The sequence below is a fragment of the Vespula pensylvanica genome, chromosome 8 (assembly GCF_014466175.1).
Source record: "Vespula pensylvanica isolate Volc-1 chromosome 8, ASM1446617v1, whole genome shotgun sequence".
Taxonomy (NCBI): domain Eukaryota; kingdom Metazoa; phylum Arthropoda; class Insecta; order Hymenoptera; family Vespidae; genus Vespula; species Vespula pensylvanica.
In genome coordinates, this window is record NC_057692.1 from 3643600 (window position 1) to 3669342 (window position 25743).

General features: G+C 28.6%; 2 protein-coding genes across 8 annotated transcripts in view; one reads left to right on the forward strand and one right to left on the reverse strand.

Annotated features, from left to right (window-relative positions):
- The window catches only part of LOC122631137, an 83421-nt gene that overhangs the window by 31729 nt on the left and 25949 nt on the right, over positions 1–25743 (reverse strand). For 2 of the 7 annotated variants that reach the window (XM_043816452.1, XM_043816453.1), the window contains one exon: positions 5377–5385. The exons of 3 other annotated variants lie outside the window; for them this stretch is intronic. The gene's annotated coding sequence lies outside the window, so the exon portion shown is untranslated. Of the gene's footprint in view, positions 1–3211; positions 3220–3342; positions 3453–5376; positions 5386–25743 lie in introns of those variants that run through there. 2 more of the 7 variants (XM_043816455.1, XM_043816458.1) reach the window with 2 other exon arrangements.
- LOC122631151 (outer dynein arm-docking complex subunit 4-like) overlaps positions 1–25743 on the forward strand; it is a 52682-nt gene that overhangs the window by 22912 nt on the left and 4027 nt on the right. The gene's annotated exons all lie outside the window — the stretch shown is intronic.

The following is a 25743-nucleotide window of genomic DNA, read 5'->3' on the forward strand; positions in this document are numbered from 1 at the left end:
TTGTGTGTCGTCCTTGGAGATAGAACAGAAATTGTTTCAGAGTTGAAGTTTTACTTTTTATTATTCATCGATATATATTTGTACGTATTATACATATGTATGTACGTATAAAAATATATATATATATATATAAACGAAATGCAATTCTTAATAAAGAACGACGATAGGTTGTTGACCTACATATATAAATATCTATATTTATAACGACGTATTGTCAATTAAAAATGTCATTCAAAATTTTTCATTCGATATATTTTATATATATATTCATTTTCACGATATCAATAGATTCGTTTTTGATAAAACTGCATTTGAGAAAAAAGAAAAGAGAGAAATAACATGGTACGTTATATGATAAATGAATTCAAATTAAAAACGAATTTCAAAGGCTTCGCTATGATAAGATATCGATCATACTTGCACACTACTTTATCATGTACTCTGCTTTCTCTCTCTCTCTCTCTCTCTCTCTCTCTCTCTCTCTCTCTCTGTCTCTTTAATTTTCTTTTCCTGTGTTTTAATTTTTTTTATCATTATTCTTTTTCTTTTTTAATACTCATCGAGTGACAATTCTTTTTGCTTGATTTATGAGAAAAACTGATTTTATGACTTTACGAAGCGAATAAATTTTGCAATTCGTTTATTTTTTCATGAAATTTCAATTTTCTACTTTGATATGTAAGAATGTAATATAAATGAAATCATTTATAAAAAGTATGCTCCTATCTGAATTTAAATCGTTATTTTATGTTTTTTCCTTTCGTATATATATCTCTTCTTTTCTTTCTCCCTCTTTTTTTCTCTCCCTATATCTTTCCCTTTCTCTCTACTTTTCTTCGAAATATACAGTAATATAAAATAGTTTTCTGGAAATTTGCCTACCAGAGAAAGGAACTTGAATGGCAGTGATTTCTTCCACCACGGCAATTTTCTTCCGGTAGAACAAATATAATATTTCAAAAATCTCTGGACGTAAGAAAATGTGAATCTGAAGTGACCGTCTGCATAATACGACATTACGATATAACATTTTCAAGTTATTTTTTTTTATGCTTTTTCTTTTCTTTTTCATTCTTTATGATAGATACCTACATTCATAAATTTTATTTATGGATATTTACGAGATCGTAATCACGAATTCAAAAAAAAAAAAAAAATCGAATGTAATGAAAAATTATTTGATTGTATAGAAAGTTTGTATCATTTCTCTGTTTATGTATCAAAACATATCAATATATATATATATATATATATATATATATATATAAATTATTTAAAAACGTATCTATTAATTTTGTTATCTATTAATTTTTACAACTAACTAGATTTTTATGGTTTTATTCAATTTACCGTTCCATTTTAATTTTCTATCTCCTTTAAATATCGATACGAACTTTTTTAACGAGTTGATCAATTTGTCGTCATGTAAAATAAAAAAGGAAGAAAAAGTAAGATAAAAAAAGGAAAAGAAGAAAGAATAAGACAAAAGATTGTATAAAGATATAAATATAAATATAGATATAAATATATATATATATATACATATATTGGATTTACATTTGTGAAAAATTGATTGTAAAATAAAAAAAGAAAAACAAAAAAGAAAAAAGAATAAATAAAAAAAGGAAAAAAGGAAAACTTGGTAGCAACGTAACCTTCGTAAATATTCATGGTATTTACCAAGCAAATGATGTTAAACCGAGAAGAATAAGAATAAGACAGAGGAGTCCTTGAACGACGCAACTTCATCTCCTTCTGCAAGGATCTTTTTTTCCGCACGAATAAGTTCGAAGGAAATCAGTCTTGGGAAAGGGTCTTGGTGAATGGCATGTAGCAACGTGTCCGAGATCCAGAGTGATATGGATTTTCGTAATCCTATCGGTGCCAGTCAATACGGAAGACTTCGTTAAAAATTGGCAGAGGTTTGTACGAATAAGAAATATCTTTTGTAAGTCTTCCAAATACGTTTCTATATTCAGTTTTTATCAATACTAATTCAAATTCGACCATTCATATTTCTTTCATTCACTAACATATCGATTTAAACTGTTAGCTCGTAGTTTGATTCTATTCTGGTTTTTCAAAGATAAAATTTTTTTAATACTAAATGATTTTTTTTTTTTTTTTTTTTAATAAATTACGTCGAACGATACTTACACGTTTCTTTTTTTTTCATATAATTTGTATATAAAAAGATATTGAATTACAAAAAACGAAAGTATTTAAATTAACGAATGCGAACGAATAAATGAAGAGTAAAATGAGTTAAAGTTAACTTCCTATAGAAATATTAATTTCTCGATAATGTTATATCTTTCTTTTTTATTAATATTCATTTAACTAATTGTTAGGATTAATTAGATTTCTTTTTTATAGAATTTTTTCTTATTTTTGAATATATATAAATAATATTTAATATATAAAATAAAAATAATGACTTTTAAAAGTCTATAATTTTTGGACAAAAGCAAATTTATTGCAAATCGTTTAATATTTATTTACGATCGAAACACGTATAAAGACGAGTTTAAAGTCCAATTAAATATATTATCGTATTAATTCGAATATTTTCACGTAAGAATGAAATATGAGATTTTCTTTACCGCAAAGTGTATTTAATATAGATATAATATAATATAATATATACGATTCATAGATAAAACCAACGTATACCTAGCTATGTGTTAAACTAATCATCTACTTATACTCTAACGTAAAAGATACAAAGTTAGAAGCTCAGTCAGCAGTTCATTGTACTGTACCAGTTGAGGTGGAGCTTGTTATAATTACGAAAACGAAATGGGAATGCTCACCCAGTATAACTTTTCGTTAAACATCTGCGAGATGTAATGTCGTTTTAATTACCCTTGAGAATATTACTCGGTCGTGATATTTCGTTTTCTCGACCCTTTAACCTCCACGTCCATTTCCACTCTTCTTTATTTTCACCCTTCTTCTAAATAAATTTATCTTTAGCTAATTATACGTTCATAATGCGACGGCTCAAGTTTTTTACTAAAGTTTTCGATTTCCATTTGATTTACAATCCTTCGAATCAATTGTCTTGAAATAATAACGATTCATTAATCAAACAAGATTCTATGAAATCGAAAAACTTGATTTAATATTATTCATAAGGAAGCTACGAAGAAGAAAGGTTTTGATTACGCGATATAGGGCACGATTAAATGCGACGAGAAACTTAATCTACTTTTTTTCCTTTTCTCCCTTATATACTTCTGAGTGTACTCCGAGGAATTATCCATTTAATTGTTTAAATAATCTAATTCTTTTTGTTCGATATTTAAACTAAAATTATTTCGTGCGAAATTATATACTTACAGCGAAGAGAAGCGTGTGTCTGTATGTGCGTAGTAACGTGATTTATAAAGAACGTACTCCATTGAGAAGTTATATAATTTTGGATTGGAAGAGAACAAATTATATACGTGTTGACGATACCAGTGTCGAAGCAGAAGTGAAACTTTGACCTTTCCTTGTACTATAAACATCAATGAATGTTTATTAATGTTCACGATCCGTTTTATGAACTACGTGACCTAGACAGTTATACACATGTGTATATTTACTCGGATATTTACTTACCAAGTTCTAACGCAATTAAATTTGGATATACGAACTAATAATTAATTTTGTATGTACAGAGAAAAGATTAATTAATATTTATAAAAAAATATAGAGTGTTTATGAATCGCCCTATAATGTTATTGAATGAAAGAAAATGTTTTAAATTTATTTCGTTTCATGCTAATTTGTAAACATGCACACACACAAAAATATATATGTATGTACTAGTTAAAAATTGTATAATATAAAAATTATTCTAATCAAATATAAATCTTTGTATATAAAAAAGTTAATTAATTTCACGTCGAAAAGAATGAAAAATAAAGATTTATAAAATATATGCTTACCTATATGATTTTTAAAATTAAATAACGTGAGAATTATATTGAACAAATGTTGAAATTTCAAAATATAAACAAACGAATAATTTTAACAATTGTATTATTAATTAATTTAAACACGACGTTATGAAGAATTAAATGACTTTTGAATTATATTTATAGAATTTAATTGTTTTCGAAACTGAAAAATCAAATTGATGTATATATGGACAATAAATAAATTTCTTCGAATAATTTATTCTTCTCTTCAATATTAATATTTCTTTTTTTTTCTATCATCGTAACATACAATACATTTATACGTAACATCAAAGGAACAAAAGCGTTTATATTTCTTTCTGCTTAATAATTCGGTTTCTCTGCAAACATTCTTTAATTAAAATTATTTATAAATCACAACACGCTATATATGAATTCAAAGCTTTATAAAGGAAAAAACAGAACGAAAGTACATTCCCATATTTTCCGACTTTTTATTCCTATCAATTTTGAATCCAAACCTATATATCATATCCCCTAAATCTAGAAATATATATCTCTAAATCTATACTTCCGACACATACTGTAACTCATCTTCTTGTCATACGGAATACGTCAACTCGTATTATCGATTCGTCGATGTCATCGCAATAACAAAAACCAAATCATTATATTTCTTTCTGCCAGGATAACTTCAGGATATTTTCAAATCTTTTTCAATTAAAATTATTTATTTATCACAAAACCCTTGCGATGTAAATTCAAAAAGCATAATAAAAGGAAAGACATAAATAAATAAAACAAATTTCTATAATTTCCCACCCTATACCTAAACTTAAAAATATACATCTTTGAATCAATATTTTCGATGTATACTACAACTCTTTCATCTTTCTGACATGCATCGCGATGTCATTGACATATGGCAAGAGAAATTAAACGTACAGTGAGTAAATACACGTGTTCCTATTCTTTGTTATTTATATTCTCCATATAAATGATGATAAAATGAACGATAAAAAGAACGAAAGGAAAGAATCGTATTAAGGAGGACACAAGGCCGTGAACACGAAACATGAGGTAGAAAAAGAAAAAGAAAGAGAAAGAGAGAAAGAAAAGAAAAAAGAAGAAAAAAGAAAAAAGAAATTATCGAAGCCATGGAGTATCGATATAGAGTAGGACGAGGCTTTAACATTGATCAAAAGGACGACCACAACTCGTGCCGGAAATCCTGATGAAGCAGGAACACTCTAACCATTTAACTTTCCTTCGACACGAACTCTTACGAAGTGAAGCACGTCGATAACCTATCAAAGAAAACCACAGAGAAAGTTATCCATAGGAGTGCCGAAGGTGAGTAGATATATACACCTTCTTTAACCCCATCCCCCCTCCTCCACCCTTACCCACCCATTTCTTATTCTATCCTCTCCCTTTCCCTCGACTTGCTTGCTTCACGACACGAAACTTTTTTTTTCTAGCGATTCAATCGAATTTTATTTTCTACTGCTTTTCTTGTTCTCTTTCTTTTTCTTTTTTTTTTCTTCTTCTTCTTCTAAAAACATATGCGATAAGATAAGAAATGCGAGAGGGACGAGAGGGATTGAAATTAATCATTCTCATTTGTTTTCATAATAAGCTTTAAAACTTGTCGAAAAACAGAGAAACCGAGGAGCGACAATTTTAAACTTTCGACATTTATCAAAGATATTGAACGATAGAAGTTTTATTTAAATCTAACGAATGATATGGTAAATTTTGGGAATGATAATGATAAGGATACTTTGTATTATCATTGTCGTTAGAACAATATGGATATATATATATATATATATATATGTTCAATTATTATTTGCAATAATATAACATATAATAATAATAATTATTATAATTATTATTGTTATTCTTACTATTTGTAAAAAGTCTTGGATGGATTATGAAACGAAATAATAATTTCTTGATAGAAGAGAAACAATATTCTAAGACAGTTTCAATAATTTGGTGATTATGTTTGTGGCTTAGGTCAAACCATGATACCTCTTAACATACTCGAACAGAACTATCCCGATTCTAATGAACGGTCCAATCCGATAAGGTCTCCTAACACCGATATACGTCGCTCAAACGTGTCAGAGATAGATGTTAATCGATTCCTGTCCATGTTGTTAGGAAGATAAATTGTCCTACGTAACGATTAGTTTTAATACTGTCTAGGTTAATCATTTCGTATCAAACTAATCAATATCAGAAATATGTACGATGTTATCATCTTATGCTAATGATGTTTTCTAACTATGACAAAGAAAATGGATCTTCTTTTGATATTGCTTACCTATCTATGTAATTTTACATAAATGACGCACGACGACGATGGATGACATTGGAATGATCGTTAACATAACGAATGGTAATGTTTAACAACCACGTTATCACTCTCTGATATGAACTTATAGGAGTCTTGCTAACAAAGATGAATGGATAATATATTACACATGTACATATACACATACATACACGCATATATATATATATATATATATATATATATATATATATATACACAGAACAGACTTTACTCTATGCTATGCGAATAATCCAAAATGTGATCGCTCGAGCAACTAATTGCAATTCTAGAGACCTTCCTAAACGTCTCTCTCATTCTCTTCAAGCTTTGCTACATTCGAGAAATATAGACTATAGTGCTGTAATAAACGACCATTGGCTAGGAAGGAAGTCGGTAGAAGGGATTAGAGTAGTAGTAGGTCCTATCTTACAGAGACCTATATCGACTTACTATAGTACATTACTATCTACTAGTCCTATATGTCAGACGTTTTAATACATTTTTTAAAAATATAATATCTTTCTATATTAGGTGTGTTCTATCTTGGCACTTAACGTGTACCAAGTGTCAATGTCATTTGATCTATGAACGGGAAATAACCTATCGTTGTTTTCTTCGTAAACAAGATCCACTTTTATTCGCTTAAAATGAAAAAAAAAAAAAAAAAAAATAAGAAAAGAAATGCTGGATAAATATGGGCTCAAGAAAGAAAAAAAGAAAGAAAGATTAAAGAAAAAAGGGGGAGAGAGAGAGAGAGGGAGAATTGCTTCGTTAAAAATCTGGAAAAAAAATAAAAAAATAAAAATTTTTCTAATAATGTTTTCTCGTTTTATCCTGTTCATTTTCATCGTGTTTTCTCCAACGTTGCTCGAAACAAATTACCTTACAGTTAAAATTCCATTACACTTCTATTATACAATCGAGCTTAAATTCATGCTATTTCGAACAATAGAAAGAAAGAGGGAGAAAGTGAAAGAAAAAGAGAGAGAGAGAGAGAGAGAGAGAGAGAGCTTTCCAATATTGAGAAAGAGAAGTACATTCGTAAACGTTAGCTCGAAAAGACTGAAAGTTCTACAGCTTGAAAGTCAAATTTGAAAGGAGAAAAAGATTTCAATTTTTATTGTATCGTAGAACTATTTTAAACATAAATATTTCCAAGTAGAAGATGGTAAAAGAAAAAATAAAAATTACTTTCTTTTCTTTAATTGATATACACGGTTGATCGTTATTATATATATGTATATACTACGAACTATGTATTATTTTTTGTCAATGTTTTTTAACTTTTAATATTGTTTAAAAAAAACCTTAATCTAAAATCTAAATTTTTGAATGTCGTTTTTCCTTTAGCTCGCGCTTAATCATGCCAGAACTACTCTTCTCACGTTGCCTACTACTTCATTAGAATTTCGGTTGAAAGGATTTTCTCAGTGATATATACCGGGTGAGTCATTTACCCTTAGTTATCTTTTTATGAAGAGAATAAATTTCCCCGAAAAAATATGTTTGATTCAAAATGACCGATATATATAATAACGACGGATATTATTATCCATAGATTATATTTTCTAAAAGGTGAAAGGTCATTATTCATTTTTTAAAAATGGAATAAGATTTTTTTTATCTATATAAAAGTTGTAAAGAATATTTCATTCGCGAAAAGAAATATTGTCATTCAAAGAATTCATCAATATAACAATTTTACTTACGAAATTTTTTAATTGGTTTTATCTCCTTATAAAATTTATAAAAAGTATGTAAAATTTTCGATTTAAACATCTATTAAAATTAAAACATTTCATTTTTCATTTCAAATACAAGAACGTAGATGTTATTATTAGAAACAAATCTATACATATATCTAAAGTTTTTGTTAATGCGCTATTAATTTGAAACAACTCATCCGGTATATAGTTAGATACCTACATTATGTAGAACAATGAAAGCAATAAGCTTAACTTAAGTGTCTTTCGTATGTACTCAAGCGCGCTATACGTTTTCAATTCTCACGAAAATATATATATATATATATATATATATATATATATATATATGTATGTATGTATATGTACAAACTACAAAAAGATGCATATATAGATAGATATATACAATGTTATTTAGGATAGAAGAGGATCTAATTAACGCGTCATATTGTCAATAATATTGAGGATAGCTAAGGTCGCTAAGGTCGGAGAAATGAAAATGCAGTCCGGTGGCAGGTTAAGTCAATTAGAGGGCTTTAATTATCCAGCTTCGTAGAGTTTCGACAGTTTGTAGGCAGAACCCTTGCGCCCTCGTTGAGAGGGCACTAAATTACCGTCGCAGGAATTTGAGTGGAATGAAGCGAAATCAGGTAGTATCGATGTACTTATGATTGAGACTAGTATATGTATGCACATACACACACATATATATATACACACACATATATGAGAAATTAAAAGAATGAAAATTCAAACGGAAGAATTGACGAATATATTTACTTTCATGTATAATTATTTTTTAAAAGTTACGTACAAATTTATATCAATTCTATCTCATGATATGTTTTTACATTTGCTTCAATTACAACTAATAAATATATATATATATATTTTTATTTATTTATTCAATTATTGTATATTTATATATTGTATGTATTATAAATATATATATATATATGATATATATATAAAATAAATGCATAAATAAATAAATGAACGAATAAAAGAAAAAATGTAGATATAAAATACGACCAATTTAAAATTTCTATATATAGACAGTTAAGCCATATCTAAGGAAGTCTTGGAGGAACGCACATTGCATAAATTCTCCTTCCTTGCTTGTTTGTCCGTAGATTAAACGATATTAATACCCTCGAACGGTCGACCCTTACTTCCAAAGTTAGCAAGAGAACGAGAGAAGACACTGAGGACAAGCGTTGGTATGTATACATACATGTATGTATATGTGTACATATGATACGTATTCGGTGTATGCAGGTGTACTTGCAGCACGCGATACCATGCGCAACTCTACAAATCGGTCTCGCGCGTGTTTAAGCATAATTCCTCAAGGTGTACTCAAGTTGACCGAGTCAAGCTTTGCCAGAGAAATTTCGAACGATGATTATTATCAAAATGAAATCTTTTGCAAGATTTAGATTCGTCATTTAGATTTATAGAGATTATAAAGAATTATATCTTCTATCTTCTTTCAATTTTTTCTTTTTTTAGATTTATTTGAATGCATTAAAACAAATTTATTTCATATGTATATATTAAATATTATTGTATTATTTAAATAATAATTAGTTTAGTACTTTTTTTACGTAAACGTGTAAAAAGTATACGAAGGTCAACTGTCGTTTACTTTTTTTTTTCAATAGGATCATATGTCTTTAATTGCATTGGTAGATGCAGTTTGACTTTCTCTAAAAAAAAATATTAATATATGTATGTTGAAAAATTATTTGTTTAGGAGATATAAATTTTAATATTTTTAAGAAACCATATAAAAGCGTGATTAAAATGTAATAAGTGTAGTAGCAAGTAAATAGTTTAATCATTATTTTAAATCATTAATTATTATTTTAAATAAACAAAAAGTTCAATTTATAAACATTAGAGTAAAAATTTTAATAATTTCATTGATAATAATTTCAATTCGTGTCTTTAATACGAAAGAAAATTAAAAAAATCAATTGTAAAAATTATTAACAAAATCGATTTTATTATAACAATATTATTGCAATATTTAAATAAATAAAGAATAATTTACGCTTGAAAACGGTGGTGGTTTCAACTTTCTACGACTTTCCGTTCGGAAGATATCGCCTTCTAAAAATTTTCATTCATAATTTGTATACTACAGCTGATCGTAGTAATAGTATAGTAGTAGTAACTTGACCAGCTGAGATGCGTAAATTCTCGGAATTTATATAGGTCAGTGTGTCACAAGCCAATTTGAATGAAATTATATAGGTTAGTGGGTCAACGTAAACGCCTCTTCTTTATATGGGAATATCTTCGAAACTAAAAATCGTAGAGACTCGAGTCAAGTACCATTCTAAAGAGCAAAGTTTCCTCTATTTTTTAAACATATTGTTAATAATTAATTAACAATTGTTATAAACAATTTTTATCAACAAATTTTTATGAACTAAATTCATCTTATTTTGCAGAGAGAAAATTCCGATCGGATTCAAATTAATTTATAAAACTACATAAATTAATATATAATTAATAAACAAATTAGATTTGTTATTGAAAAAAAAAAATTTTTTAAAAATAATTAATAGCCACATTTTCCAATATCTCCGGAACTAAAAATCGTAGAGACTTGAAACAAATATCATTTTAAAGTGCATGATTTTTTCTATTTTCTCAGCTTATTGTTAATAACAAATTAACAATTTGTTATAAACAATTTTTATAAACAAATTCTCACGACCTAAATTCTTCTTATTTTGTCAAAGGAAAAAAATAAATTCATATCAGATTGCAAATGACTTATAAAATTATAAAAATTAATAAATAATTAATAAACAAATTAACTCTTTTACCGAATACAAATTTTTTCAGAATCTTTTTCAAAATTATACAATCTTCCATTTAAATGGGATTTGTATATAATCTCCGGAACTTAAACTTGTACAAATTAAAAGAAAATATGTATAGTAAGCACAGAGTAAGCGCAAAGTAAGAGCATAGTAAATGCATAGTATGCTCAAGATAAGAATAGACTAACGGAGCAAGAAACCATTACGTTCTTACAACTACTATTCATTTACTACTACTATTTATTTACTACTACTTTTATTACATTTCAGGAAGTGCACTTTGTTATAAACCAGCCGCATGTGGGGTATATTCTTTCAGTAAAAGGTTACCGACCTCTGTTTTACGATCAATGAAAACGATCGATTAACTTAGTACTATTTTAGATGCTTCATATAAACGCCACGATACGGACACATGTTACGATACGTATACAACGCGAGTACGACACGTATACGACAAGGTTACGACAAGGTTACGACACGGTTACGACAGGTATACGACAAGGTTACGAGACGTACATCTATACGACGCTAGTATAACATATATATATATATACACACACACACACACATATATATATGTATGTATGTATGACAAGGCAACTGGTAACTGGCAGTTGGCATGGCAAGATAAGGCAACATAGCTCGATGAAATATCAATGAAAAAGTTATCCTCTAGGTGCTCGTTGTATTTGCGTTGATACTTTCTAAAACTTTTATTACGTTTAAAATATCCAATTCCTATTGAAAATAAAAATTATTACAACTTGCATTCTGACAATAGCGCTTCTTTATGAAATATCTATAAATAATATTACATTTTTTTTTTCTTAAAATAAAATTTATTTGAAAGGTTTCTTTATAAAATTAATACGGTCGGAGATATAATCGGTCACATCGTTTGAAATGAGACACATTCGGTCAATGTAAAAAGAAAAAAAAAAAAAAAGAAAAATCCACGATAAATTTTTATAATTATAAAATTTTTATAATTATAAAAAATAATGGAAAATAACAAAGAAAAAAAAAACTAACTAACCAACGAGAGATTTTCGTTGAGAATAATCAATTTTTTTTTTTTCAGACTGAAACGACTTGGCGATCGATCGATCAAAGTTAAAACGTCACGTTTCTTCTTTTCTTCTTTCTTTTTAAGTCTACTCCTAGTTGTCGCGATGAAATAAGAATGCCTAAAACTCTTCTTGGTTAATTAATCAAAATAATAGCTACGTAATCCGTTGGAATCTACCTATGGTAGAACTTTTTCTTAGAAAATCATTTATTAACGGACGAACGATCATCGACAAAGATGGTATAAAATGTTTGAGAAAGTTTTATAACCTCGAGGAAAGGCGCTTCGTTTCATTAAAAATATTCAGACGAGACGTTAAAACCATCGTTTATCAAAAAAAAAAAAAAAGAAAAAGAGAGAGAAGGAAAAAAGAAGGAAAGAAAGAACGAGTGGATTAAAGGAACAAAAAAAAAATATATATATATATATATATATATATATATATAAAAAGATAAAAGAAAAAGACAATTATTAAAAGAATATCATTCAAAAGAGTATCGTATTTTATATTAAAATCCGTGAATACTGCACTCCTTGCAGTATCATATTACTCGATAATTTCAATGTAGACAAAATGCATTTTCGCGTGACAATTTAATTTAGTAAAGTTTCGAGACTTTCTTCGATTCGAGAGATTTTCTTTCTTTTTAATCTTTCTCTTTCTCTCTTCCTTTCTTTTCTTTTTTGATTTTTTCTTTCTTTTCTTTTTTTATTCTCATCAAGAAAGTCTATCTCCCGCTACGTTGCTAATGTTTTTTTCTTTTCACTTTCTTGATTTTTTTTACTTTCTTTTTTTTTTATGTTTGTCGATGTTTTTACTTAAGAACACGATTGCGTGCTAGAGACTTTAAGTTCTCAAATAAATTCTTTGAATTTCTTATTAGATCGCTACTTTCTCTTCCTCTATCTCTCTCTCTCTCTCTCTCTCTCTCTCTCTCTCTCTCTCTCTCTCTCTCTCTCTCTCTCTCTCTCTCTCTCTCTCTCCTGGGGATGAAAACGTAAATATCGTAGTTACTCTCTTTTTTAATTTTCTTTTTCCGAAAGAACATTAAACTGATGTCAAATTTAGATTGCTAAAGTTACTCGACGACATAGATACCTTCCCTTTAATTACTTCTATCTAATTTCCGGTAACAGTACGTTCGTATAAGATGTAAAAGTGAAATAAATAAAGTTTCGGATTATATAAAATATTGGATGGTAAACGTCAAAATGAATAAATATAATAGAAGCTGGCATTGATTCACGTTGAATTGTCGATACGCTATAGAGATAAGAAAATATGACACCGTTAACACGTACCGATAATGTCCATCATAAATGTCCAACTTTTACGACCTCGAAAATAATACTTATTATAAAATTTCAAATCAAAAGTCCGATGAAGATTTTACTTTTCAAATTTCATTTGAAATATATTTATCATCGAAGAATAATAATAATGATAAAACAAACTTATCAATAAAAGTACATATTAAATCTAGAGTCACGGTATAAAAAATATTTCTGACGTAATCATATGAAATTCGAAATAACTTGTAATCTAAAATAAAATCCTATGAATTTGAATCACCTTCATTTTTATCGAATCAAAAAACGTCAACATTATAAATATCGTAAAATGTAAATACGAAGAAATACGAATATTGTTTGTTCTTTAGATACGTATATATACTTAAATATAAAATATTATAATATTAATCGCTGCATCCGATCGTAAAAAGAAATAAAAGAAAAAGTATGAGATAATTTAATCGTCGCATAAAGGACGAAAATTCACGAAAACAAAAATATTCCCGAAAAACATAACGTACAAAAATCTCACATAGTCAAACATGCAATTGTAGAAAATTTTTCTCGTTATTAAATTTATTCGAGTAGATAAAACTCTTAATGCGAGGAAAGGAATCGGAACGATATGTAAATTAAAAGAAAATGTTCGTTTTAATCGTATGCGTGCTCACGATATCAAACTAGTCATGACCACTGGATTTTAATGCGTTATTAAAAATATTCGGTAAGAATTGTTTGAAAAATAGAAACTTCTATACACATACACATACACACACACACACATATATATCTACGGTAAATTACACGTACGATCTTGTAAACGAACGATGTTTAAAATATGGAACGTTTATGTCGTTGTTACGAATAGCTCGGGTAACCATCATTGCCGTCGTCATTAATAGTTAAACTTCGCTCGTGATAACTTGACATTTGAAGAGAAGCGACGATCAGCTCGAGAGATCAATCTGATTTCTCGTACCCTTTTCCCTGTACCATGAATATTTACACACCCTAAAGCGACGATCCGTGTTTGCGATAGCCAATGAAAGCAGCACCATTCTCTGTCTCTATCTCTATCTATTTCTCTCTCTCTCTCTCTCCCTCTCTCTCTCTTTCTCGCTCTCTTTCTGTATCTCTATCTATCCAGCTCTATCTCGATCTCTACATTACCAACATTCAAGAGGGATAACGATATTTTAACAAAATGGGAATGATTATTGTTCAAGTAATGAGATATCGATTCCATCTGCGGCTAAGGAAAGGAAGGAAGAGTGCCGGAAGATGACATCATTTTTCACGAGAATCGTTTTTCATTAACGCAGAAAACGTGACCTGGTTGACTCTTAAAGCTTGTCTCTTTATCTCTCTCTCTTTCTCTGTTTCTCTCTTCCTTCCTCTCTCTCTGTCTCTGTCTCTCTCTCTCTCTCTCCCTCTCTCTCTCTGTTTTCGTGTCGACCTTTAATATCTATGAAGTAAACATTGTAAATTCGTTAAATATTCATTAATAATTAAATACTTTGAATTTACATATTGAATTGACTCATCAATAATATCGAAATTTTCTATATTATGTATATGTATATTATTTTTTATGGTATATGTGTATATCTATACATATATGTACGAGTAATAAACGATAATATAGTGTTATAAACGGTATAATATTAGTCAATAAAGTGATATCGAAATGTTTAATTTAAAAAGAAATACTACTTATTTCATTATAAAATATTAATGAATTCCAACATTACTTATTGGTTAATATAATATTACTTATGTACTTATGTATATGTGTAAGATAGAATATGTCGGGAGGAAAAATTCGAACTTAATTAATCGCTGAGTTAATTAAACGAAATTAAAATATATAAATCGATGATAAAGCCAAACGAACTAAACGACCGTCACTCTCGGCTGTCTAATTTCGACTGACGATGTTTGTCCTCTAATACTTATCTTTTGTTTATTTCACCTCTCGTTTATATATATCTCTCTTTCTTTCTCCCCGCCTCTCTCTCTCTCTCTCTCTCTCTCTCTCTCTCTCTCTCTCTCTCTCTCTCTCTCTCTCTCTCTCTCTCTCTCTTTGTGTTTCGTTCTCTTCCTCACTCTTTGTCTATTTTTCATTCACTTCTTCATTCACTCATTGTTGATTCTGTTTCTTATTCTCTCTTACTCTCTCTCTCTTTTCTTCTTTCTTTCTCTTTTTTTTTTTTTTATTTATTTCTACGTATTACACCAATATGCGTATTTGAAACGTGTATATTATTTATTTATATTAAAAACGTTTAATACGTAATGCGTAATAAAAGAAAAATTTGTAATACGTAGTATAATCGCAAATTTAATTTTTTCATTACTAATATATCTGTATTATTTTATTTTATGCAAATAAAAAAGGAAATAATTTATAACTTTTTGTTTATAATTATAATTTCTTTTTAATCTTCAAATTAGTAATTAATTATTATAAAGAACTATAATTTCCAATTAATAATTATTAGATACATACGTTCGTAAGAGAGATTATTAATATAGGTATACATATTTAGATATATGATTTGAATAATTGTTATATTGGATATATAGAATTCTTAATTAATAATAATTAATTTAGATAAGCGATAAACGATCGTAGGAATAGATGTAATGCAAATATATTAGTAGATACTACTCGAGAGGAACGTTGTTCTCGAAATCCGATTTCTCGTTCGATTGCCGACTAATCGCTTGCTACGCATAATGAGCGAAATGCTAATTAAGTTTTACTACAGATTTATAACGCTACGGTTAATGAGCTTTACGCATTTGATTTCGATCTATAAACGGTCGCGTTGATTCGAACGATTCAATTAGCATTACTTCTAGTAATATATAATCCTTCCTATTCTAAACTATTTAATCCTTGAAACATATATGTATAACGATTGAATATTTTTCATAAAATAAATAATATTTAAAAAAAAGATTATCTTTAAATATGAAAAAATATCAATATATGAAAAGTTAGATGTTATTCTAAATATAAAAGGATTTAAATAAAAAAAAAGAATTATTAAATGAATATCCACATATTCTAAATTGTTTATATAATAATTTTTACTATAAAAAGTTATTACTCCAGATACAAAAAAAAAAATTTAATATATATCTAAATGTATATAAAAAATTATTATCTTGAACGAAATTTAATTAAAATATCTAAAGAATTATTTATATACAAATATAAAGAAATATTTATACAATACAAATAGTATCATAAAATATTTCATTATATTTTTCTTTTTATTAAAGACGTAAAAGTATGAGATTGAAAGATTAATTAAATACAAGGATAAATCTCGTGTTTGATCTCTCGATTTTTTCAATTTCTTTTTCTTTTTTTTGCTTAAATGAGATTTTCTCCTAAATAGCTCTAATAGATAATTCTTAAAGAGTTTTCATGAACATTCAAAGAATCACTTTAGAGTATCGTTTGAGCTATCTTCGTGAGTTTCTAAAACGAAACTCGTGGAAATCGACGGGATCGTTGGTGGTAGAAGAACATATTCGGATATTGAGCTTTCTTCTTGAAGAGGTGAACGTTCGAGAATCGAACTCTTAGCTATCTTGAACCAAATACACACATGCACACACAAAGAGGGGAAGAGAGAAACACTGCAACATACGTATATATATATATATCGAGGTCGTTTCGTAACAACAAGATTTATAATACGTATCCTATGGGACCGATCCTATCGATTCGACATTCTCGATTGCTCGATAAGTGTTTTTTTATATCCGTTTTTTTTTTCGTTCGCCCACCCAATAAGAAAATAATAACTAAAATAGCAAAAGATTTAATCGTGAAATTTGTTTCCGATCATTTCGATTTTTATCATTGAAATTTTAAAAAATAATTTTAATAAGTTTTAAAATAATATGGGAAACAATTCGTACAAACAATTTTATAATAAGATTACGACAAATAATATATATATATAATATTAAATTTTAATCTTTGTATTATAATAATAATAATATAATTATAATTGTAATTTTATCACGATCATTGTAAAGAATTTATGCGATCATTTTAATTATATTATCACAACATATAAAATGGCTTCAATGTGATATTTTTATATGTACATTGATATAAATTAAAAAAAGATTGATACGATTTATAATATTATATAAGGATGAACCTTTGTACATAAGTGAAAAGTAAAATATTTGTTTGACTGAACTAAAATGTCTCGGTAGACGTTTTAGAAATGCTCTTTATAGTAGTCTGGTAATGGTAACAGCAGAGTAGAGAAACTTGCAAATAAGAAGAATCATGTTTCCGCTTGGCTTTTGCATACTTAACGTATAGGTACTGTACATACATCATATATTCCCACATTGGATTGAGCTACAGACCATATATTTACCAAAAGTATATACCTACACACGAACACACACATACATATATATATATATATATTATACGTACATGTAGATATATAGATATAAAAATACATTTTTTTGAATGTCACCTATGTGCTGTACGATATAAAAGGAAGTGAAAAATGGATAGAAAAGAGAAAAAGAAAAGGAAAAGAAGAAAAAGAAACAATAAAAGAAAAACATTAAAAAAAGTATCGTAAATAAATATTTAATATTGTAAAACATTAGTGGTAAGAAAAATATCTCGATCTTTATCAAGAAGGATGACTTAACAAATATAAGAAGCCGATACTAAGAGGATTACTACATTGTCCGAAATGTCTATCATTTCTCTTTGTCTTACGGTGTTTACTATGTAATCAATATGAACGTTGAACTTTTACGAGCTTATCCGTTAACGTTAATGTATCAAAGTAATATCAATGTCAGGGTTGAGCGAGGAAAGTGTCGAAGAAACACGTTTCTTGGAAAAAAGGTCTTTACGATTCCTAAAGGGATTCAGCACGTACGAGAGAAAGAGGGAGAGAGAGAGAGAGAGAGAGAGAGAGAGAGAGAGAGAGAGAGAGAGAGAGAGAAAAGAGAAAGATACAGAGGGACAAGGGAAAGGTAGATAGATAGATAGGTTGGTAGATAGGTAGATAATACGTACATACATATATACATACGTACGTACATATATACATTTATACATATACATATATATATATATATATAAATATAGATATCTGTGTATATGTGTAAGAAAAAGGGTGAGAAGACCTACTTTAGCAAAAGTCGAGTTCTATTTCTACTTCCATTTTTTATCTTATCCTGAAACTCCTTCTACTTTTCACTTCGTTCAAGCTAAGATGTAGTAGAGAAAGAAAGCAGTTTTTACCGCTCCAGGGGAAAGACTTCTCGCTAATAATAATTTCCTTGCTTCCTTTGTCGGAAGTTATGTGTATGTATATCCAAACTGGTACGAAAAGAATAAATAAAAGGGAACGATTCCTCCTCCTTGGTTGTCAACGAAAGGAACGTTTGGCAAAAGAGGTTCGAATGAAAAAGGAAATGAGGAAGGTGGTGTAGGCGGTGAAAGAAAAAGAAGAAGACGGGGAAGAAGAAGAAAAAAGGAAAAGGAGAAGAAAAGAAAAATCGTGAGAGACGTTTTAATATAGGTACGTTAGAAATCGTTCTTTTCCTCTTGGTGTCCCTTTAGAAAGAGAACAGAGGCAGAGGCAGATAGACAGAGAAAGAGAGAGAGAGAGAGAGAAAAAGAGAGATATAGAGAGAGAATTTGCCTTCTCGATAATGCACCATTGATTTTTCATAGTATGAATATCTTATCGAAATGTCGAAATATGATCTCATTCAAGATCTTATTTTATGTTAATTATATCGATAACCACAATGTAGAATTTCAATAAAAAAGTCAGAATAATAAATATTATGTAATCAAAGTAATATGACCTAATGGAGGTTTAAATAATTTAATAATGTTTCGTTATTGTTGTCTTTGAAAAAAAAAAAGAAAGAAAGGAAAGAAAAGAAAAAATAATCATGTAATTATTAAGTCATTGATTTGTGTCATTGTTGTCACAATTATCTAAAAAATCTGATTTGCGAAAAAATAATGGAAATATTATTTAATTGAGTTCTCTAACATGAAAATTTTACGATCCAATAATAATGAACTTGGTGTAATTCATTTCTAAATAATAAAAACATTTATCAATTTGTGAACGTGAACTTGTAATATATGATTTTTATGATAAAACGAAACAATACAAAGTTACGCTTATGAAATAATCTTCTTTGTAGACAACAAATGAAACAAAGAGAAAAATAATGGTGATGATAATAAAACTAGGCGATCCATGAAGGCGTAAGACATGAAAGTCACGAAAGAAGATCCTCATAAAATTCGGAGATCGTGACCCTTTTACAATTTCGAGATATGAAGAAGTATAGCAGGTGCAGGAAGAGAACAGAGAAGAGAACGGATATATAAGATTACATATATACGTAGTTATGTATATATCTATGTATACATATATATATATATGTGTGTGTATAGGTACGTTTATATGTTGCATATGAAGAAGTAGACGAATAATCCGATCTTCGGCAGAAGCTACCGAGAGTTAGATGTAGAGTGAGATGTGTATATATATATATATATATATATATATATATATATATATAGAAAGAGAGAGAGAGAGAGAGAGAGAGAAACCTTTCCTTTGTCGTCTCTTTACGTCAGCTTTAAGCTCGCCTTAGCATGATCCTTTCGTGAATACTCGTTGGATGACGTGTAGCAGATCTTTTCTATCTCTAGCAACTCCTCACTCCCATACGATATCTATGACATTTCGTATAAATCCATAGTACGCTCGATTTTTAAGATCTCAAGAAAGACTCAAGAAAGTAACCGAACGAAAAAGGTAGAATAATTTTGAGTTTCTTAGCGAGTATCTTGGATGATATAAGAAGAAGCGAAAGATACCGAAAGCGAGTGCATAAAGGAAAATGTATCTTTCAAGGTATACGAGCCACTCTTTCACGCTTGACAGTCTTTGAAAAGCATCCTTATATTTTTCATAACGAAAAGACAAGCTTGATACTGGCTTCTCTTGTGGAAGTTATCGTTTCGATAGCTTGCATGTCTAAAAATTGATGCATCATTATATTTTTCTTCTTTTTTATCTCCTATTTTTCCTTTCTTTTTCTTTTTTCTTTTAGTTTCGTTTTGTTTTCCATCAATCTTACATGAGAAACGAGTAAGAATTTACATTGTACGGGAGTATGAATGAAATGTTTTAATGTAGAATCTATCACATATAATCTATATATATATATATTTTTTAGATAGTTTTAATGCAGCGATTAGGTCATATACAAGTTTTTAATTTTTCATGATTTAACAATCTAATATCTATTTATAATCAATAAAGTTTCTATATCTAAGAGTATCATTGATCCGTTTTAATTTAAAATAATAAATTGATTCAATAGAATATTATTTGAAATTATATCTGATCTAATACAATATTGTGACATTGAATAAAGATAAGAAAATTTATCAATCATCACTGTACCAATGGTATACACTTCCAAGATCGTCAAGTCTATTGAATGAACTCAACATTTGTTTATGAATTAAAAAACAAAAAAATAAAAAATGAAAAATTCTACGATCCGTTAATTTTCTAATTAATCCGTGAAGAATACAAATTCATTGATTTGAATTCGAGGAATGAATGAGAATATCAAATATATCCATAAAGAGTTGATGATACACGTTCGAGCAATAACATTTATTAAAAGCATTAGATTCAACGTTTCGATTGTCTTTCAGAATGTCAAGGACGCAGTTGAAAATTAGGACCGGCTAGGATTAAACTCAAACGCTAGTTCGATCTAAGCCGGCTAGAATTTCAAACGGTAACCACAGGCGAGATTTACCAGTAGTGTACTGACAGGATGTTGACGTATCGTATGCGGAATGGGACGCATGCTGGTAACGCAAACAAGATCAGGACATTGAATTGGTGGACCATGGGTGGTGGTTAGATATTGCGGAATACCGAGAACACAACGCTTGACAAACGAAACTTTCTTGGATATACAAATTCCTTCGAATTGAAGAAATATTTCATTTTAAAGGTACAACAACATTTTCCAAAGCAACAAATTTCTCTTCAATTTGTTAAAATCCAAGAAATTGTTTTTCAATGATTGCTTTATTTATCTTTTTTAGAAATTTCTAAATAAATAATATCGTTATAATTTTATTTATTAAAAGAAATAGCAAACAAATGAAACTTCTTCAAATTAAAAAAAAAATTAGAGAGTTGAAATATCTTCTTCTCGAAGAAATTTTTCTTGATTATCAAAAAGAGAGAGAGACGGTGAGTTAATTCTTCAATAATTAATTTTTCTTTTGTTCTATTTTTTTTTTTAAATTCGTAAATATAAAATATTATCGAAGCTATAACAGTACTGTACGAAATACGATACGTTCCTCTAATAATTTTTTTTTCAAAACTTCAAGGATAAACTCTAAACGATTACAAACGCACACGTAGAACTGCACTGAACATTATTACATTGTAATTTTACGAGTCAACCTGCATTGGATAAATAAAAGATAAATAAGACGAACGGCGTCGATCGTTGTTGTTAGTCTCGATGAATTATTTCTCAACGAGATGCTAGAATAATTGATAGGTCTCCCAAACGAAATTAGTTTTAACCTCGTTCTCTCGAAACTTGCCATTTACAACATGCGCAAGAGAAAGTTTCGTAAACTTGTCCCTCCCTTTGAAAATGTTCCTTTCTACTGTGAGAGGAAGAGAGAGAGGGAGAGAGAGAGAGAGAGAGAGAGAGAATAAACCGAGCGGAGATTCGAAAATTACATATACAGATTTCGCAACTGCGTTTACCTCTTGTCCATCGTTACTACTCGACGTTTCGTATAGTAAATTCCCAATGGAAATCTACGAAATGGTTCATATTGGAAAACAAATTTCATCTAGCTTTTGCTTACGTCAATATAACTACCCATAGCTGTGAAAAGTATTACGTGATCTCATTTATGCTTGAAGAAACTCTTAACTAATCAGTTTTCGATAACACTACGATGTGAGAAAGAGAGACAAAAAATATAAAATGAAAGGAGATTATCCCGTTTTCTCTCTTCTTTTCTTTTTTTTTTTAATATTAACTCACGTGACTTTGTTCCAAAATAAAAATACTTAAAAAGTTCTGAGACGATTCATTAGTATCCGTGAATGTTATCTTGATTACCTAATTAGACCTAGTTGACTCGTTTTCGTGTTAAACGTTTCAACAATTGATGTTAACTTTTTTTCTATTTCCTAAAAAAAAAAAAAAAAAAACAAAAAAAGAATAATACAAAGAAATAAAAATAAAACTTGTAAATAATTTAATTAAAAGGAAAAATAAAATTGACGATCAAATGTTATTTGATCCACTTGAATTCTATTTTTTTTCTTTCTTTTTCTTTTTCTTTTTTTTTTTTTTTTTGATACGTTTTCATTTAATTTGTCCTGAAAAAAAAAAAGGAAAACTGTAATCTCTGCAATAAGGAACAATTTAATACTCTATCTATTCCCTTTCAGAGGGAGAAAAGAAAATAGAAAAAAAAAGGAAAAAAGAAAATAGAACAAATTTTTACAATAAATTGAATCTTCCGAGTGTACCCTTTCGTTTGATATATCATAAAATTGCTTTCGTTTCTAATAATTCTCGATCGATCTCAAACGAAATAAATAAATAAATATTTAATCGAAGGTTAGGAAAATAAATTTCCTCGTCGATTTTCCGTAGAAATGTAGAGAAAATATTACGTTGAAAGGGGCCAACGTAAAATATAGAAAAATATAAGAAAACGTATAGTTGATATCTTTACAAAATGCAACCGTTCGATGGGAAAAACGTCTTTACTTTTTCTTCTTATGGGTTGGTAGTGCTGACGGGGTGGTGGAGGTGACGGCGATGGCGAGTGTGGTGAATTCCCAGTGGAAATTTGCAAATGACGGTATGACCCTTTAGGAAATCGAACGTTACTAAAACGTCGAACGGTAATGGAGCAGAATAAAAAAATGTAGAATGAAAAAAAAAAAAAAAGGAACATTCGACCTTCTTGTTGAGAACAAAACGATAAAGCTTTTATTTGTTCACTTTTTAAATATTTTTTTGCAATTTTTTTATCTCCTTTTTTTTTGAATTTTCTCTTTTTTTTTTTTAGATTTATTTTACGCGATACGACAAATACAAAGAGTCCAACATTTTTCTCTCTATCTCTCTGTCTCTCTCTCTCTCTCTCTTTCCTTTTTTCTTTTTTTTTATTTCTATCTGTTTATATAGAATATCTTTTAACAATAAGACGTATTAGAAATGTTTCCGATAAATATATCGGGCAAAAACGTAATACTTCGCAGATAGAAGTTCGATTTATTCTTGTTTTTTTTTTTTTTTTCTTTTTAGGGCAACTTGTTTGTACGCATCTGATCTCTTTTCATATTTGCGAATAAATGTGTATACTGTAAAGATAACGAAAAATAACGTTGTCTTTTTCTCTCTCTTTTCTTTCTCCTTTTTACTTTTCTCTTTTTCTCTTTCTTTTCACGTGTAAAAAATTACGTATAAAATGAATAAAAACGTTCAAATACGGTCACCCTCCAATATATATTTTTTTACTCTATTTATTGATATTTCGAATGAAAAGAAAACGAATTTGGTGATATGATAGAGCAGCTTAATGAACTATTCGCGAGACGTCAACGGATAGTATAGCTTCGAACAAATAGGAACGTGTTTCGAAGCTAAAGATATTCGCCATTCAAACTCACATTCGAGTTTATATATATATATATATTTTTATATGTATTCCATCAAATATTAAATATACATAAATCCTGGGATTGCAAGAGCAAGAACGTAGACGTGAACACGTAAGGATTAAATCTTTTCTCTCTTTTTCTCTTTTTCATTCTTCTATTCTTTTTCATGTCTTCAATAAAATTTCTCAAATAATTTCATAAATATTCTTTCAGAAAACGTCGTAGATATTCGAACAGGCAATTGTGCTCTCTTTAGAAATGTAAATTCTTGAATATTGGAATATAGCATTATCGTGACACTGTTAACTCTTGTATCTTCTATTAAATTTCAAACTCTTATTTCGAATAAAAACGCGAATTCAATGAAATATAAAACTTGTCATACGATCATTTATAAAACAAAAGCTAGTGTTCTAGTATTACAAATTGAAACTTCTTCGTATTTCAAACATATATGTCTTTTATATAAATATTTTATCTTTTATTAAAAAAACCTAATTTATTCGTCGTATATTTTATAACATTATATGTGAACGTATTTCGTGAGATAAAATTTGATTAACATGCCGATTTAATTATAATAATCGCAAATATATAAATTAATAATAAAATCGAAACGTTTAAGAAACGAACGACCGTCACATTTGCGTGCCAGATTTCGAATGAACTAACTTTCATTTACTTATTTTGTCGACATTCGTTGTCCTCTAACGCTTATCTTTTATTTATTTCACCTCTCACTCATATCTCTCTCTCTCTCTCTTTCTCTTTCCCTCTCTTTCTCCCTCTTTCGCTATCTGGTCCCTTACGTGCTCCAATAATATACATTATGCTATATATGTGTGTGTATATATAATATATATACGTATATGTATGATAATGTAACACACATTGTTATCTACGTTTAAATATTTTCGTTATACCTTTATTTAATATTCTAACATATTGTCATTGATATATTTTTACAAGAAAAAATCCATACGTTAAGAAAAAATTTCTATAGCCACGTATATCTGTAATGTATGTATATGTATATTAAACAGATAATAACATTATCTTTTTCTTCCAAGAATAAACGTATGTTGTTGTTAACGAATTCATTTGTATAAAATTATATATCTATAGAAATAATTTTATAAATTATATAGCAGTATTAAAGGGGTATAATGGAATTATTTACTTATAATAGATTTTTATTTTCCCTCGTTCACTTAACAACATATTTGTTATTAAATGTGATTTATATAAATTCATAAAAAAAATTCTGACCTTGTCTTATATGTTCGTAGAACAAAAATATACATTATGTCGGAGAAAAAGTACGTAAGTAGTTACTTACGTACATTTTCATAAACGTTCAGGAACATTTCTATTGAGAAATTCTAAAATTATGATAGGTAATATCAGTTAGATGAAACAAAAAGTTGGCACACCTAAGGGAAAAATGGAGGATGCAAATTTTACGTGAATGGGAATGGCAATGGCCGTCACGATTTCGGACGGTGACATCTCCATTTTCTCACAAAGTACTCTCTAGTTTTCCTTATTCTACGTCCTTTTCATTTTACCGAGTAGAGAACGAACGAATGAACGAATGAACGAATGAACGAATGAACGAACGAACGAATGAGAGAAGTAGACCGCGTACTGTCGCCTTTAGTCGAAAACTTGGTGACGAGCTATCCAATTAGATTCGATTTAACAATGAACGCGTATAAAAGGAAACGTCTTAAGAAAAAATTTTCATCGTAATACGACGACAACGAGTTTTACACTCTTTAGTTTTATCTCGTTTTTTTTTTTTTTTT